This window comes from Cornus florida, unplaced genomic scaffold, assembly GCF_030987335.1.
Source record: "Cornus florida cultivar Cherokee Brave unplaced genomic scaffold, ASM3098733v1 CherokeeBrave_3.0.0_Hap2_Chr01, whole genome shotgun sequence".
In the NCBI taxonomy this organism is placed as follows: domain Eukaryota; kingdom Viridiplantae; phylum Streptophyta; class Magnoliopsida; order Cornales; family Cornaceae; genus Cornus; species Cornus florida.
The window spans coordinates 42,900,167-42,915,365 of NW_026775571.1; the positions used below are offsets into that span (position 1 = coordinate 42,900,167).

Genomic DNA, 15,199 nt, shown 5'->3' on the forward strand with positions numbered 1-15,199 from the left:
GGAGGAGAAGAAAGGAAATATACTGATATGGCCGTGTAAAAAAGTTGTGTAAAATGCACAATAATTTTACACATTGATAACTTGATAACGTATCTTAATAGACTGTTGAACATAATACGTTATAAGTAGTAATATATATTTTACACAAAAAAAAATATTTTAACGTTGGAGATGCTCGTTGGTTAGTTTATATAGGACAAAAGAATGGAGATAAGAAGGAAATGTGAAATGTGAGCAGGTTGGCTGAAATTAGTGGGGGAAGAAAGAAAGAAAATTTGTGATGATGGTGCGGGTTCAACTGGGAGAACCCGCCATCATCATCACAATTTATCATTATTTTTTTTTTCTCCTTCTACTTTCAGCCAGCCCACTCTTTATTCTTTGGGCTTATTCACATGGGTTGCCTACCCAAAAATCTTGGCTTATTCACGTGGGTTGTCTGACGTTTTGAGAGAGAGATTGTATTTGGTTGTGATTGAAGAAGGTAAGGAAATGAAGGCTTAGAAGGAAAGGGTGGCTGGACCCGGTGGATTTTTTGTTCAAAATTGAGATGATATTGTTTTTGTCGGTGGGATTACCTTTATATTTGTATCTGATTTGTGGTTTTGGTGAGGAAGCAAATAAAGAATTACTAGCATTTAATTGGACCTGAATTTTGGGGACAGAATTCTTTTTATGTGATGGAGGATGTGATAACCGAAATTTGTAAAATTTTAATTTATATTTGTTTCTACTATTTTTTATTATCAAAATTGATTATGGGAGATACTGGGCTGTTAGGTGGCGAAATTCAACAATGGGCTTAAGTGTGTTAGATATAGATATGTCAGTGGGAGCATAGCTTATATAAGATTGGGTTTTGTTAAAGTACATATTATATATATATATATAGCCAAAAGAATTTTTATCAAAAATCTTCTAGTAAGACCTGCAACCATTGTGTGTATATATTACATATATATATATATATATATATATATATATAAAATGCTGATGGAATGATGGAAAGAATTAATAAGAATAAGGAGTGGGCTGGCCGAAAGTAGAAACAAAAGAGAAAAGAAATAATGATAAATTGTTATGTTGGTAGGAAGTCCCACTAGAAGATTTTTGGACACAAAATTTTTTGGCTCTGGTATTCACCTGGGGTTTGTATGTTTTGGAGAGATATTTATTTGTTAGGTAATGATGGAAGATAAGGAAGAGTAAAGAAAGGGAGGCGGAACCGGTTAATTTTTTTTTTTTTTTTTTTTTTTTGTTTTTTTCAAAATGAGATGATATTGTCGGATGGACGCGTGAGCATTAAGATATATTGTGTCAGTGGAATTGCCTTTATATATTTATCTATTTTGTGACTTTGGTGAATACAGAAGAGAAAAATAGAGGAGAGACACCGAGGAGTGAGCACAGATAGAGCCGAGATGGACAGATCCGAGACTTGGAGACTTTGATCCAGTGAGTTTCTCAAATAAATATACAAAATTTCTAAATAAATAAAATAAATTCGTAACACCAACTCTTCCACTTAAATTCAAAACTAACAATTCACGTTCATTCTTAATACCTGAAACTAGAGGGTGGTGAGATGACAACTCTCTGTAAAAAAAAATAAGAAAAATCATAACAAAAATTTCAAGCAGGTTTACAAAATATAGATATGTATTTAAACAAAATACATATGCAATTTGAGCAAAATAACAATCCTAAAATATTTGAGATAAAATCACGCAATTCATTCAAATTATAAAGAATCTTACTCTAAAAAAGAATTATCCTTACTGAATCATCAAAGTCACAAATCTCGGCACTCTCTCTCTCTCTGCATCTCGGCTCTGAGTCTTTCCTAAATTTTTCTTTCTTTCTTTGTATACTTAACCATAGTCACAAAGCACTCAATATATAGGCAACTAACACCCAACAAATACCAACCAACAATTATCAATTCAATTACTCAAGACAATAACCATTAGTGGATCCACCATTACCCCCTTTTCCTTATTATGTTTTTTTGAATCTGAAGGATGAAGGTGCCAAGAAGAAGGTGACGGGGTCTACTATTAATATTTTGATCTTTAATATTTTATATGCTGAGCTGTCATGTGAAGTGTGTCGGTGAATATTACCTTATATGTATTGGTATCTGTTTGGTGTTCTTGACGATTAAAAATGATGAAAATAAATATAAAATTAAAATATAATTAAAAATGGTCCAAATTACATAATGGTATTTGAATTGAGGAATTTCAAATACATTCTGTAATTTGAAATAAATCAAATACATATTATCGCCACATGCATAATAGTTAAAGTCAAAAGAGTTTTGACAAGATATCTCGGCCCGCCTAATCAATACCTTTTCTCTTCACTTTCAGGTGCTCTCATTCCTTCTTATCTTTATCAGGAAATATATATATTTATGATCATTACTAACATCAAATCAAACTCCTTAAATATCTTTTAGTAATTATGTATTTATTAAAATAAGCTAAGATTTTAATTTATATTTATTTTTAATTGTCGAGATTAATTATTAGTGATGTTAGATTTGTTAGATTTGTAAATCTTTATTTTTATGAAAATTTGGACGGTAGATGGTTTGATTTTTGTATAAGTGTATAGTTCATAAGAAAATTTGGACGGAAGGCGATTTGATTTTTGTGGAAGTGCATAGTTCATATTATATATATATATATATATATATATATATATAGCATGTTGATGGTGATGCTTGCTACCAGCTAAAAGGGCAAAAAGAAAAAGGAATGGTAAGGATTTTAGTGGGGTCTATTAAGAAATATTTAAAGAGTTTGATTTGATTTTGTTATATTATATATATATATATATATATATATATATATAGTGTGATGAAGATAAGAAAGAATGAGAGCAAGTTGTTGAAGATGTGGAGAGAAAAAGTATTGATTGGCGAGACTTACTAAGATATATTTTACCAAATAAAATAAAAATTTATGATGAAGATAAGAAAGAATGAGAGCAAGTTGTTGAAGATGTGGAGAGAAAAAGTATTGATTGGCGAGACTTACTAAGATATATTTTACCAAATAAAATAAAAATTTATATATATATATTTTGTGAAGTTAATTTTCATGAAATCTACTGATTTCATACTAATTTGCATTTATATATTGAGTGTTTTGTGCACAAAGAAAGAGATAAATAGAGGACACACAGGACCGAGAGTTCACATATACTTTTCCTTATCCTTTATCTTCTTTTTGAACAAAACATCAACTGGTCCCACCACCCATTCTTTCTTTACATTACTATTCCTTATCCTAGCCTTCAATCATCTGATTTATCTCTTTAAATGCCAAAGAAGGAAAGGGTTCACATATACAATACCTCTCAAATGCCAAAGAAGGAAAGGGTTCACATATACAATACCTCTCAAATGCCAAAGAAGGAAAGGGTGGCACGACTCAGTAGATATTTTGTGTCAGTGGGATTGCCTTTATATATTTGTATCTGATAAAGAATTATTAAATTGGATCTGAATTTTATGGACCAAATTTTTTTTAATGTGATGGAGGATGTTATAATTTAAATTTTTAAAATTTTAATTTATATTTATTTTTACTATTTTTTATTGTCAAAATTGATTATCGGAAATATTGGGCTATTCGGTGGCGAAATTCAATAATGGGCTTAAGTGTGTTAGGCATAAATATGTGAGAGACATAGATGTGTTAGTGGGAGTATAGTTTATATACAATTTGGCTTTGTTTTATATATATATATATATATATATATATATATATATAGTCAAAAAAAATTTGGTCAAAAATCTCCTAGTGGGACCCGCCACCATCATCGTGTGTGTAATGCTAATGGAATGATAGACAGAGGTGAAAAGAAGAAATAATGAGTGGGCTGGTCCAAAGTAGAAATAATGATAAATTGTGATGATTGTGGCGGGACCCACTAGAAGATTTTTGGCCAAAATTTTTTTTTGACATTCATTTGGGCTTATATGGAGAAAGATTTATTTGTTAGGTGATGATGGATTATGGAAGATAATGAAGAGTAAAGAAAGGGTGTCAGAACCAGTTGATTGTTTTTTTGGTTCAAAATGAGATGATATTGTTTGATGGAGGCGTGAGCTATAAGATATATTGTGTGGATGGAATTCCCTTTATATATTCATCTGTTTTGTGACTTTGGTGGATACAGAAGAGAAAATTAGAGGAAAGATACAGAGGAGTGAGCACAGATAGAGCCGAGATGGACAGAGGAGGCCGAGACTTGGAAACTTTATACAGTGAGTTTTTCAAATAAATATATACAAAATCTCTAAATAAATAAAATAAATTCGTAACACCAACTCTTCCACTTAAGCTCGAAACTAACAATCTATATTCATTCTCGGGTACCTGAAACTGATGGGTGAGAAGTCTAGTAAGAAAAATCATAACAAAAATTTCAAGAAGATTTCATAAAATGCAATTTGAACAAAATAACTATAATAAAATATTTGAGATAAAATCACTCCAAGCAACTTAGTATAAAGAACCCTACCTGAAAAAGAATTATCCTCGCTTAATCATCAAAGCCACAAGTCTCGATCCTCTCTCTATGCATCAAGACTCTCTGTATCTTTCCTCAATTTTTCTTTCTTTCTTTGTATTCTTGCCATACTTACAAAGCACTCAATATATAGGCAATTCCACAAAAATCAACCAACAATTATCAATTCAATTACTTAAGACAATAAGCGGACCCCGCCACTACCTTCCTCCTCCTCATTATTTTTTTGAATTATGATTGAAGGCGTTAAGAAAAAAATGACCGGGTCCATTATTGATATTTTGATCTTTCATATTTTATATTAGTATGGGGTCCACTATTGATATTTTGATCTTTCATATTTTATATTAGTATGGTGAACTATTGTGTGAAGTGTGCCCGTGCATATTATCTATATGTATTGGTATCTGTTTGGCGTTCTTGGTATTCAAAAATGATGAAAATAAATATAAAATTAAAATGTTATTAAAAATGGTTCAAAATTACATAATGGTATTTGAATTGAGGAATTTTAAATACATTCTCTAATTTGAAATAAATCAGTCGGGTTGTCACATTTCGACTCTGATCACATTCTAAACCCACATATATACTTTTTTTTATAAAATCACTATCAGTATTTCTATTTTTTAAATTTAATATTTATCAATACAATTAATTATAACAATAAAAGGTAACTGCTAAAAATAAATAAAAATAGAATTCTCTTCACTTCTCGAAATCACGTCTCACTACTAATTGGAAATTTTTTTCTTTAAATTTTTTTTATAAGTGTTAGAAAATTGCATTCATGACTTGATACTAAAGCTGACATTGCCCATTTGTTTGAGTGTGAAAAAGAAATTAAAAAAAAATTATAAGTGTTAGAAAATTGTATTCATGACTTGATATTAAAATTAATATTGCTCATTTATTTGAGTGTGAAAAAGAAATTAAAAATTACCCTATTGCATACAAAACAATGAAACATCGACTAAAAAATAATAAAAAATTAAAAATTAAATCTCTATTTTTCTATCCACTTGATCAACTTAAAGTAATTTGTGATTTGCACAACACTTCACTTATCAAAAATTTAATAAATTACTATTTAAATTATTGTATATCTCCCTAAATTCATGCTATTTAAAAATTAAAAATTCAATCTATTTTCCTCTAACTCTCACAAATTGTCTCTATCTTTTTTATTTATTTTATTTTATTTTATTTTAAATTCTAACTAATTATAAATACATTCTAATTACTTTAAGACAATAAACTATTAGTGGACCTGCCACTACCTCCTTTACCTTATCTTTTCCCTTATCACTTTATTCATTTGATTCTATACACATTAGCACCACATGCGCAATAGTCAAAGTTAAAAGAGTTTTGATAAAATATCTCTTAATGGACCTGCCCAATCAATACCTTTTCTCTATACTTTTGACAGCCTGCTGTCATTCCTTCTTAGCTCCATTAGAAGATATATATAGTTTAAGAAATTTGATTTAGTTTTGTTGTATATAAATATATATATATATAAAGAGCTCGCCCAATCAATACCTTTTCCCTACACTTTCGACAACATGCTCTCATTCCTTCTTAGCTCCATTAGAAGATTTATATAGTTTAAGGAGTTTGATTTAGTTTTTGTATATATAACTAAATCAAACTCCTTAAATATTTCTTAATAATGATGTATTTGTTAAAATAAGCTAAGATTTTAATTTATATTTATTTTTATCATTTTTAATTGTCAAGATTATTTATTAGTGATGTTGGGTCTTGATTTGTTGGATTTGTAAATCTTTATTTTTATGAAAATTTGGTCCGAAAGTGGTTTGATTTTTGTGGAAGTATATAGCTCATATGAAAATTTGGACCGAAAGTGGTTTGATTTTTTGTGGAAGTGTATAGTTCATATGAAAATTTGGACAGAAGGTGATTTGATTTTTGTGAAAGTGTATAGTTCATATTATATATATATATATATATATATATATATAGTATTGTGATGGTGATGCTTGCTGCCAACGGAAGGAGGAAAAAAAACAAAGAAGAAAGAAATAGTAAGGATTTTTGTGAGATTCATTAAAAAAATATTTAAAGAATTTGATTTGGTTTTGTTGTGTGTGTGTGTGTGTGTATATGTATTATGATGGATATAAGAAGGAATGAGAGCTGGTTGCTTTGAGTGAGAGATAAAGTATTAATTGGGCGGGACCCATTAAGAAATATTTTGTTAAAATTTTTTAACTTTGACTATTAAGCATGAAACTTTATTATTTATTTGAGAGATAATGTGTATAGAATTAGATGACTAAAAAAACAATAAGGTAAAAATCTCTTTTTTATGAAACCTCTTTTTTTTGTTATGATTTTTCTAACTGATTTGCATTTATATATTAAGTGTTTTGTGAACTGGAGTGAATACTCAGAGAGAGATAAATAGAGGACGCACGCAAAATCGAGAAGAACAGAGAGAACCGAGAGTTCCCAGAGACTTTTCAATATCAATGGGTCGGCCATCCATTCTTACTTTACTTTACTCTACTTATCCATTCTTCATTCTACATTATCCATATCTTTATTCATCTGATTTCATATACAATACCTTTCAAAACTAACGTGCATCACAGCCAAAGTCAAAAAAAATTTGACAAAAAATTTCCTAATGAGCCGAAATGGACAGAGAGATCCATTTTGAACAAAATGAGATGCCATACAGTAAGAGATGATATTATGTCTAAAATGAGATGATGTCGTATGATATTAAGAGAATTATTTTTAACCGTTATGTATATTTTTTTTTAATATAAATATTATGTGTTATAATAAATTTAATTATTTATTTTAAATTCCAGCTATTGTTTTATATTTTGTGTAAAAATATAACCCTAATAACAACTAATTATTATTTTGTTAATTTCTACAAACCTAAGGTTAATTTATTAATGGAATGAGAAACAAGGAGGAGAAAAGAAAATATACTGAAGTAGTCGTGTAAAAAAATTGTATAAAATATACAATAAATTTACACATTGATAATTTAATAGTGTATCTTAACAAATAGAAATAAAAAATAAAAAAAAGTATATTTTACACAAAAAATATATTTTAACCTAGCGCTCGATATGTGAAGATGGTGCGAGTCCGCTGGGAGATATATTTTTGGCCAAAAAACTTAGGCTTATTCACGTGGAATTGCCTTTATATATTTGTATCTGATTTGTAATTTTGGTGAGGAAGCAAATAAAGAATTATTTAATTGGATTTAAATTTTAAGGACAAAATTTTTTTAATGTGGGGTAGGATGTAATAACCTAAATTTTTAAAATTTTAATTTATATCTATTTTTACTATTTTTTATTGTCAAAATTGATTATAGGAGATATTGGACTGTTAGGTGGCGAAATTCAATAATCGGCTTAAGTGTGTTAGATATAGATATGTCAGTGGGTGTATAGTTTATATAAGATTTGGTTTTGTTATCTTTCTTATCTTCCATCATTACCTAACAAATAAATATCTATTCAAAATATAAAAACCCACGTGAATATCAAAGCTAAAAAAAAATTTGAGTCAAAAATCTTATAGTGAAATCCGTCATCGTCATCACAATATATATAATGCTCATTATAATATATATAATATGAAATGCTGGAAAGAAGGAATAAGGATGATCGCTATATAGTCCATTATTAGACTTATTTTTTTTAATTAACTAATTATACAACAAATAAAAAAATAAAATCCTATATTTAATATAAATAATTAATTAAAAATTACCTGATTACACAATTCATTATGCTAATGGAATGATGGATGTAAAGAAGGAATAAGGAGTGTGCTGGCTCAAAGTAGAAAGAAAAGAGAAAAGAAATAATAATAAATTGTGAGGATTGTGGTGGGTCTATTAAAAGATTTTTGGACAAAAATTCTTTTGACTTTGGCATTCACGTGAGTTGGTATGTTTGTATGTTTGTGTGAGATATTCATTTGTTAGGTGATGATAGGTATGTTTGTGTGAGATATTCATTTGTTAGGTGATGATAGAAGATAAGGAAGATTAAAGAAAGGGCGGGACCCAATTAATTAAATTTTTTTTTTTTTTTTTTTTTTTGTTCGTTCGTTCGTTCAAAATGAGATGCTACTGTCTGATGGAGGCATGAGCAGTAAGATATATTGTGCAGGTGGAATTGTCTTTATATGTTTATCTGTTTTGTGACTTTGGTGGATACAGATGAGAAAAATAGAGGAATGAAACAGAGGAGTGAGCAAAGATAGACTCGAGATGGACAAAGGAGGCGGAGACTTGGAGACTTTGATCAAGTGAGTTCCTTGAATAAATATACAAAATTTCTAAATAAATAAAATAAATATGCAACACCAATTCCTAAACCCGAAACTAGCAATCTGGTGAGACGGGAAGTCTAATAAGAAAAATCATAACAACAAGAATTTTAAGAAGGTTTCATAAAAATTAATTTCACAAAATATAAATATGTTTTTAAACAAAAATACATATATACAATTTAAATAAAATAAAAATAATAAAATATTTAAAATAAAATCACCCCAAACGACTAAGTATAAAAAATCCTACCTGAAAAAAAATTATCCTCGCTGAAACATCAAAGCGACAAGTCTCGGCCCTCTTTCTGTGCATCTCGGCTCTCCATATTTTTCCTCAATTTTTCTTTGTATGCTATAGTCACAACGCACTCGATACATAGGCAACTCCACCTACACCCAACAAATATCAACCAACAATTATCAATTCAATTACTTAAGACAATAACTATTAGTGGACCCCGCCATTACCCTTTTCCTTATTATATTTTTGCATCAGATGAATGCCGGTGGGGCGGGGATAAGAAGAAAGTGGCGGGTCCATTATTAATATTTTGTGTGGAGTGTGTGGGTAGATATTACCTATATGTATTGGTTTCAGTGCGGTGCTCTTGACAATTAAAAATAATGAAAATAAATATAAAATTAAAATATAATTAAAAATGGTTCAAAATTACATAATGGTATTTAAATTGAGGAATTTCAAATACATTTGCAATTTGAAATAAATCAGCCGGGTTGTCACATCCTGACTCTGATCATATTCTAAACTCGCCTATATATTTTTCTTTTAATACAAAATCACTCTTACTATTTTTAATTTTCAAACAATTAATTATAATAATAAAAGATAAGTACTAAAAAAAAATAAAAATAGAAATCTCTTCACCTCTCCAAATCATGTCTCATTACTAATTGAAAAAAAAAAAAAAATCTTTAGAAAAAAATTATATGTGTTAGAAAATTGGACTTAATACTAAAGTTAACATTGTCTATTTGTTTAGGTGTGAAAAAGTAATTAAAAATTACACTATTGACATATAAAACAATGATACATCGACTAAAAAATAATAAAAAATTAAAAGCAAAATCTCTTTTTTTTTATCCACTTTATCAACTTAAAGTAATCTGTGATTTGCACAACACTTCACCCATAAATAAATTAATAGATTACAATTTAAATTATTATATACCTCACTAAATGCATGCTATTTAAAAATTAAAAATTCAATCTATTTTTCAATCTATTAAAAAAAATTATTAAATATTCGAATTATCTTTGTTTTGATTATTTTTTTCAAAGCTGAAACACTTGGGAAGAAAATTATAAAATATTTATATTATCTTTGTTTTGATTATTTTTTTCCAAATTTATCTTTGTTTTGGTTTGCCAATATATATATATGATTTCTGGACCATGTTTGTTGCAATCTACAACTGTCATATTTTTATTCCTTTCTTTTTCTTGTTTTTTGTTGGTGACTTCTTTCAATTTTTTTTGAACGATACTTAGGTCCTCACTAGTGAGGATTTACACCATTCACCAGCGATGTGGATCAATAATAAATCACAATTTCTATGATTTGGTTGTGATTTAGTAAGTGTGTATTTACCCACAATATTAAATTTAGTAATTAAGATAGCATGTCTATTTATTATGGACTCATATCACTAGTAAATATGGGGTAGATTTTCACTAGTGAGGACCTAAGTATTGCTCATTTTCTTTCCCTTTCTATTTTTTTTTTTTTTTTTGATTAGTTTTATCTTAAATATTACAAGAAATATTGAATTTTTTTAACCTCTGGCTGAAAGTAGAGTGCTGTGACAACCGGTAAAAAGGGATGGGAGAGTTAAAACCATTGTCACACCTAAATTTCAAAAGGAAATAATTAGGATTTATTTAAATTATTTTATTTGTATTTTATTTTAATTATGTGGTTATGTGCTCCTTTTATTTTAATTATGTGGCTATGTGTTTATGTGTTATGTACTTAAATGATTTAATTGGTTGATGTGTATTTGTGTGATGTAATCTATGTGACTTAATTATGTAGTTGTTTGTAATTATGTGATTAGTGATATTTATTTTATTGTAAAAGGAATGGATTTGGATAGTTATAATAGACCAACCAAATGTGTAACATAGATTACTTGGATATGAAGCCTAGATGGGTAAGAATTACGACCCATGAGTATTGGTTATATATATATATATATATATATATATATATATATATATATATATTGATATGGATTGTGTGTGTATATGTTGTTGATCCTGCAGATTTCTCCTAAGGGCAATCCGGTACTTTTGATGATAACAAACCATTAATGATGTTCAATGTACTAATGTTTACATTAAAGTTCAATTCCAGATCAAAAGAAACATTGTGAGGAAAGGAAGGAAGTGTTCAATTCATTGAAACTGAAATCACACTGGAACATATCATCAAGGCAAAATACAATCGGTACAAGGAAGTCCATGCAACCTAAAAGATCAGCAGAACTTACCTATGGGGTAGACAGGTTGGTGAATGGCTTAGGAGCAAAATGTAAAGAGTCTATGAGATCATTTGAAGCTCACTCTAAGGTCATACATCATTTACACACTTCAAACCATAGCATACACATTCTGAGGCATCACAGAACATCAAGAAAATAGACTGAGACAACTCAGCCGACTCAGTCTGTAATCCAGCCGACTCAGTTAGGCCGAGGCTCATCAAAATCAAAATACAAACTCAGCGGCTCATTTTATAATCCAGCCGACTTAAGTCACAATTGAGCCAACTCCTTTCTCAACCCAGCCGACTAAGTCAGACCGAGGCTCTTTACTTTCAGAATCTTGAAGATACTCAACTTAGCCGATTCAATTTTGAACCTAGCCGACTCAGTTCTCAACTAAGTCGACTTCTTTGTTGGTCAAATAGATCTGATACATATATTCTTCATCTTTCAACCCGTGACTCATGCTATGACTCTACAGTTTGATTCACATGTGTATACTGGCATATTAACTGTCTTCTAATAGTATTAATGTTCTTGTTTTGAGGTTAACAACTTTAGTATCCATAAAAAAGCCATACACATGATTCCAAATCTGATACCTGCCCTATGCACTGAACACCTCTGTCAAATATGGCATCTCTGTCAAAAGAAACTTCTCTGCCAAATGTTGTTATGTTCTGTCTTAATCAAGAGAAAGGTTCTCAACGGCAAAGTGAAGGGTTTACAACAGCTATTGATCATAGAAGAGCTTTATATATATGAGGTGTTAAGCCTTGCTGCTGGTGCGCTTGAGCCTAAGTTTACAACGAGCTTTTCATATCATCTTACTGAGTATAAAAGTTTGGCCATCCTTCATTTATTGATTCTCTAAACTGAGCTTCAGATATTTTATCTCTCACACACTTACATCATTTAGAGATAGTGAGCTTCATTTATATCATTTGATTCTCTAGAGAGTGTGAACTGTAATCTCAAGTTGTGAGAGAGAGAGAGATCTTTGTAATACACTTAATTATTTCTTTGTTAGACTAAGAGAAGGAATTCTCTTAGACAAGCTATTGTAAGGGCTGGTTTGGCCCTAAGACTAAGAGAGGGTGTCTCTCAGCTATAAGAAGGAAGGAACTGTTTCTTTCAAGGTTTGCTCTCTACCAGTAAGGATGAGTCATATTGGATTGGGAAGTCTCAAGAGGGGTCTTGAGCCGAGGAGTAGGAGTTTCTGAACCTCGCTAAAATCGCTGTATCTATGTTTGCAAATTAATTAACTCTCCTCTTTACATTTCAGTTTATACCTGTGTTTATTTACTGATTCACTTGCATAAGTTAGTCATTAGATAATTGCTAATTTGCTTAAGACATTCATTGAAATTGCAAGAAAATTTTGATTTTAGCATAGTTAGGCTAGGACTCTATTCACCCCCCCCCCCCTCTAGAGTCCATTATTGGACAACATATATATATATATATATATATATATATATATATATATGGATATTATTGTTATTGTGTGTGTATATATATATACACATATATAGTATGCTGATGGTGATGCTTGTTGCCAGCCGAAGGGGGAAAAAAAAAAGAAATGGTAAGGATTTTTGTGGGGTCTACTAAGACATATTTAAGGAGTTTGATTTAATTTTGTTACATATATATATATATATATATATATATATATATATATATATATTGTCTGATAGAGATAAGAAGGAATGAAAGCAAGTTGCTGAAAATGGAGAGAAAAGGTATTGATTGGGCGGGGCTCACTAAGAGATATTTTGCCAAAACTCTGTTTGACTTTGGCATATTCACATAGGTTTATTGTTTATTTGAGAGGTAATGTGTATAGAATCAGATGAATGAAGTGATTAGGGAAAAGATAAGGTAAAGGAGGTAGTGGCGGGGTCCACTAATGGTTTATTGTCTTAAAATAATTGAATTGAAATTTGTTGGATATGGTGGAATTGCCTATATATTGAGTGCTTTGTGACTTTGGTAATGACACAGAGAAGGAAAGATAAAAAGAAACACATACACATAACCGAGATGCACAGATAGAGGGCCGAAATTTGTGGCTTTGATGACTCAGCGAGGATAATTCTTTTCTTTATATCTTGAATTGTTTGGGGGTGATTTTATCTCACATATTTTGTGATTGTTATTTTACTTAGAATGTATATATGTATTTTTGTTTAAAAAAATATCTATATTTTGTAAAGCTAATTTTCATGAAACCTCCTTGAAATTTAAATTCTTGTATTTTTGTTTAAAAGCATATCTATATTTTGAAATTCTTGTATTTTTGTTTAAAAGTATATCTATATTTTGTAAAGCTAATTTTTATGAAACCTTCTTGAAATTCTTGTTATGGTTTTTCTTACTGGGACTTTCCGTCCCACCACCCTCTAGTTTTTAGGTACCGAAAATGAACATGGATTACTAGTTTCGAACTTAGGTGGAAGAGTTGGTGTTGTGGATTTATTTTTATTTATTTAGAAATTTTATATATTTAATTGAGGAATTGTATCCTTCTATCAATAAAGGATATTTTTTTTATGATCCTAAAAGTATATCGATGTATTTGTAATTTGAAAGAATTGATGATTTTTATTAGAATTTTCGAGTTTTTGCATGATGATATCATAGATTTTTTTGGATAGAATTAGATGACTAAAGTGAGGTGATGTGTATAAAATTAGATGAGTGAAGTGATTTTAATTTTAAATATAAATTAAAAATAAAAATCTGAATTGCCACATTCACCTCCACAAAAATAAAAAACTAAGTCATCATTAGTTTTCTTTACTTTCCTTATCCTTATTCACAAATATCCATCCACATCATAAAACAAAACCACGTGAATAAAACCAAAGCCCAAAGAAGTCTGGCCAAACTGTAATACCCCTAATTTAAAAAGGATAGGTTTGGAATTTATTTTATTGTTTAAATTATATTTTTATTTATTTAATTATGAATTGGTTTGTTTTAATTGAAAATTTATTTAAATTTCATTATGAGTTTATTGGGTTTTATGTTTATACCTTGTTTTAGTTTAATTGTTTTCATGGTTGTGTTTTGATTGCATTTAGTTATTTTTTTTTTAATTAGGATTAAATGCTTTACTTGATTTAATTTAACTGTTTAATTGATTTAATCTAATTTAATAAAATGGTTTGATTAATTTAATTTAAGTGGTAATTATTTTAATTTAATTGTATTTTTAAATAGGGTTTTGTTTTAAAAGTCAGTTGTTGCCGACGTAGATTTTATTAGGTTTCTTTGGGTCGGGGAGGATTTTTAGCAGGTTTGGAATTAATCTAGGGTTTAGTAAAACCCTATAAATATATGTGAGATGTCTGTATAGGGTTTTAGAAAACAAACAAAACCCTATTCACGTCTCTAGAGATAGAGAAGCAACATAGTAGTTTTGCAGTGGGAATCGTCGGAAAGCTTTAGAGACGGCATAGAGATTTTGAACAAAGATCTCAAAGGCAAGTTCTAACCTTACTCTCTCCCTTATACTCGTGTTCTTTGCATATTAAATTGGTTCCAGGTTTATTATATGATTTTAAAACAAAAATAGATAGGCTATCTGTTATTAGGACGCAAACTGTTAGTCCTAGGTTTGGTTTGATAAATTGTTAAAGCTTGGAACTGATCTTGCATTGTGCTTGGTTAAATCCATATTAGAAAGTATAATCAAGGCTTAAACCAACATTAGAATTTACGGGGAATTAATTAGAAATTTCTGGTAATCAAAACGGTGATCTGTAGAGGGATGTAAACGTAGCCGGAGAAGAGAACACAGAGC

The 15,199-nt window shown here is 29.4% G+C and overlaps 1 long non-coding RNA gene across 1 annotated transcript; it reads right to left on the bottom strand.

Moving 5' to 3' along the window:
* Window positions 1-1,494: 1,494 nt before the first annotated feature.
* On the bottom strand, window positions 1,495-4,830 carry LOC132295483 (uncharacterized). The gene is made up of 2 exons (XR_009478497.1): window positions 4,537-4,830; window positions 1,495-4,397 (listed from the first exon to the last, which is right to left on the bottom strand). It is a non-coding gene; the product is annotated as an uncharacterized LOC132295483 (long non-coding RNA).
* Between the last annotated feature and the right edge of the window lie 10,369 nt (window positions 4,831-15,199).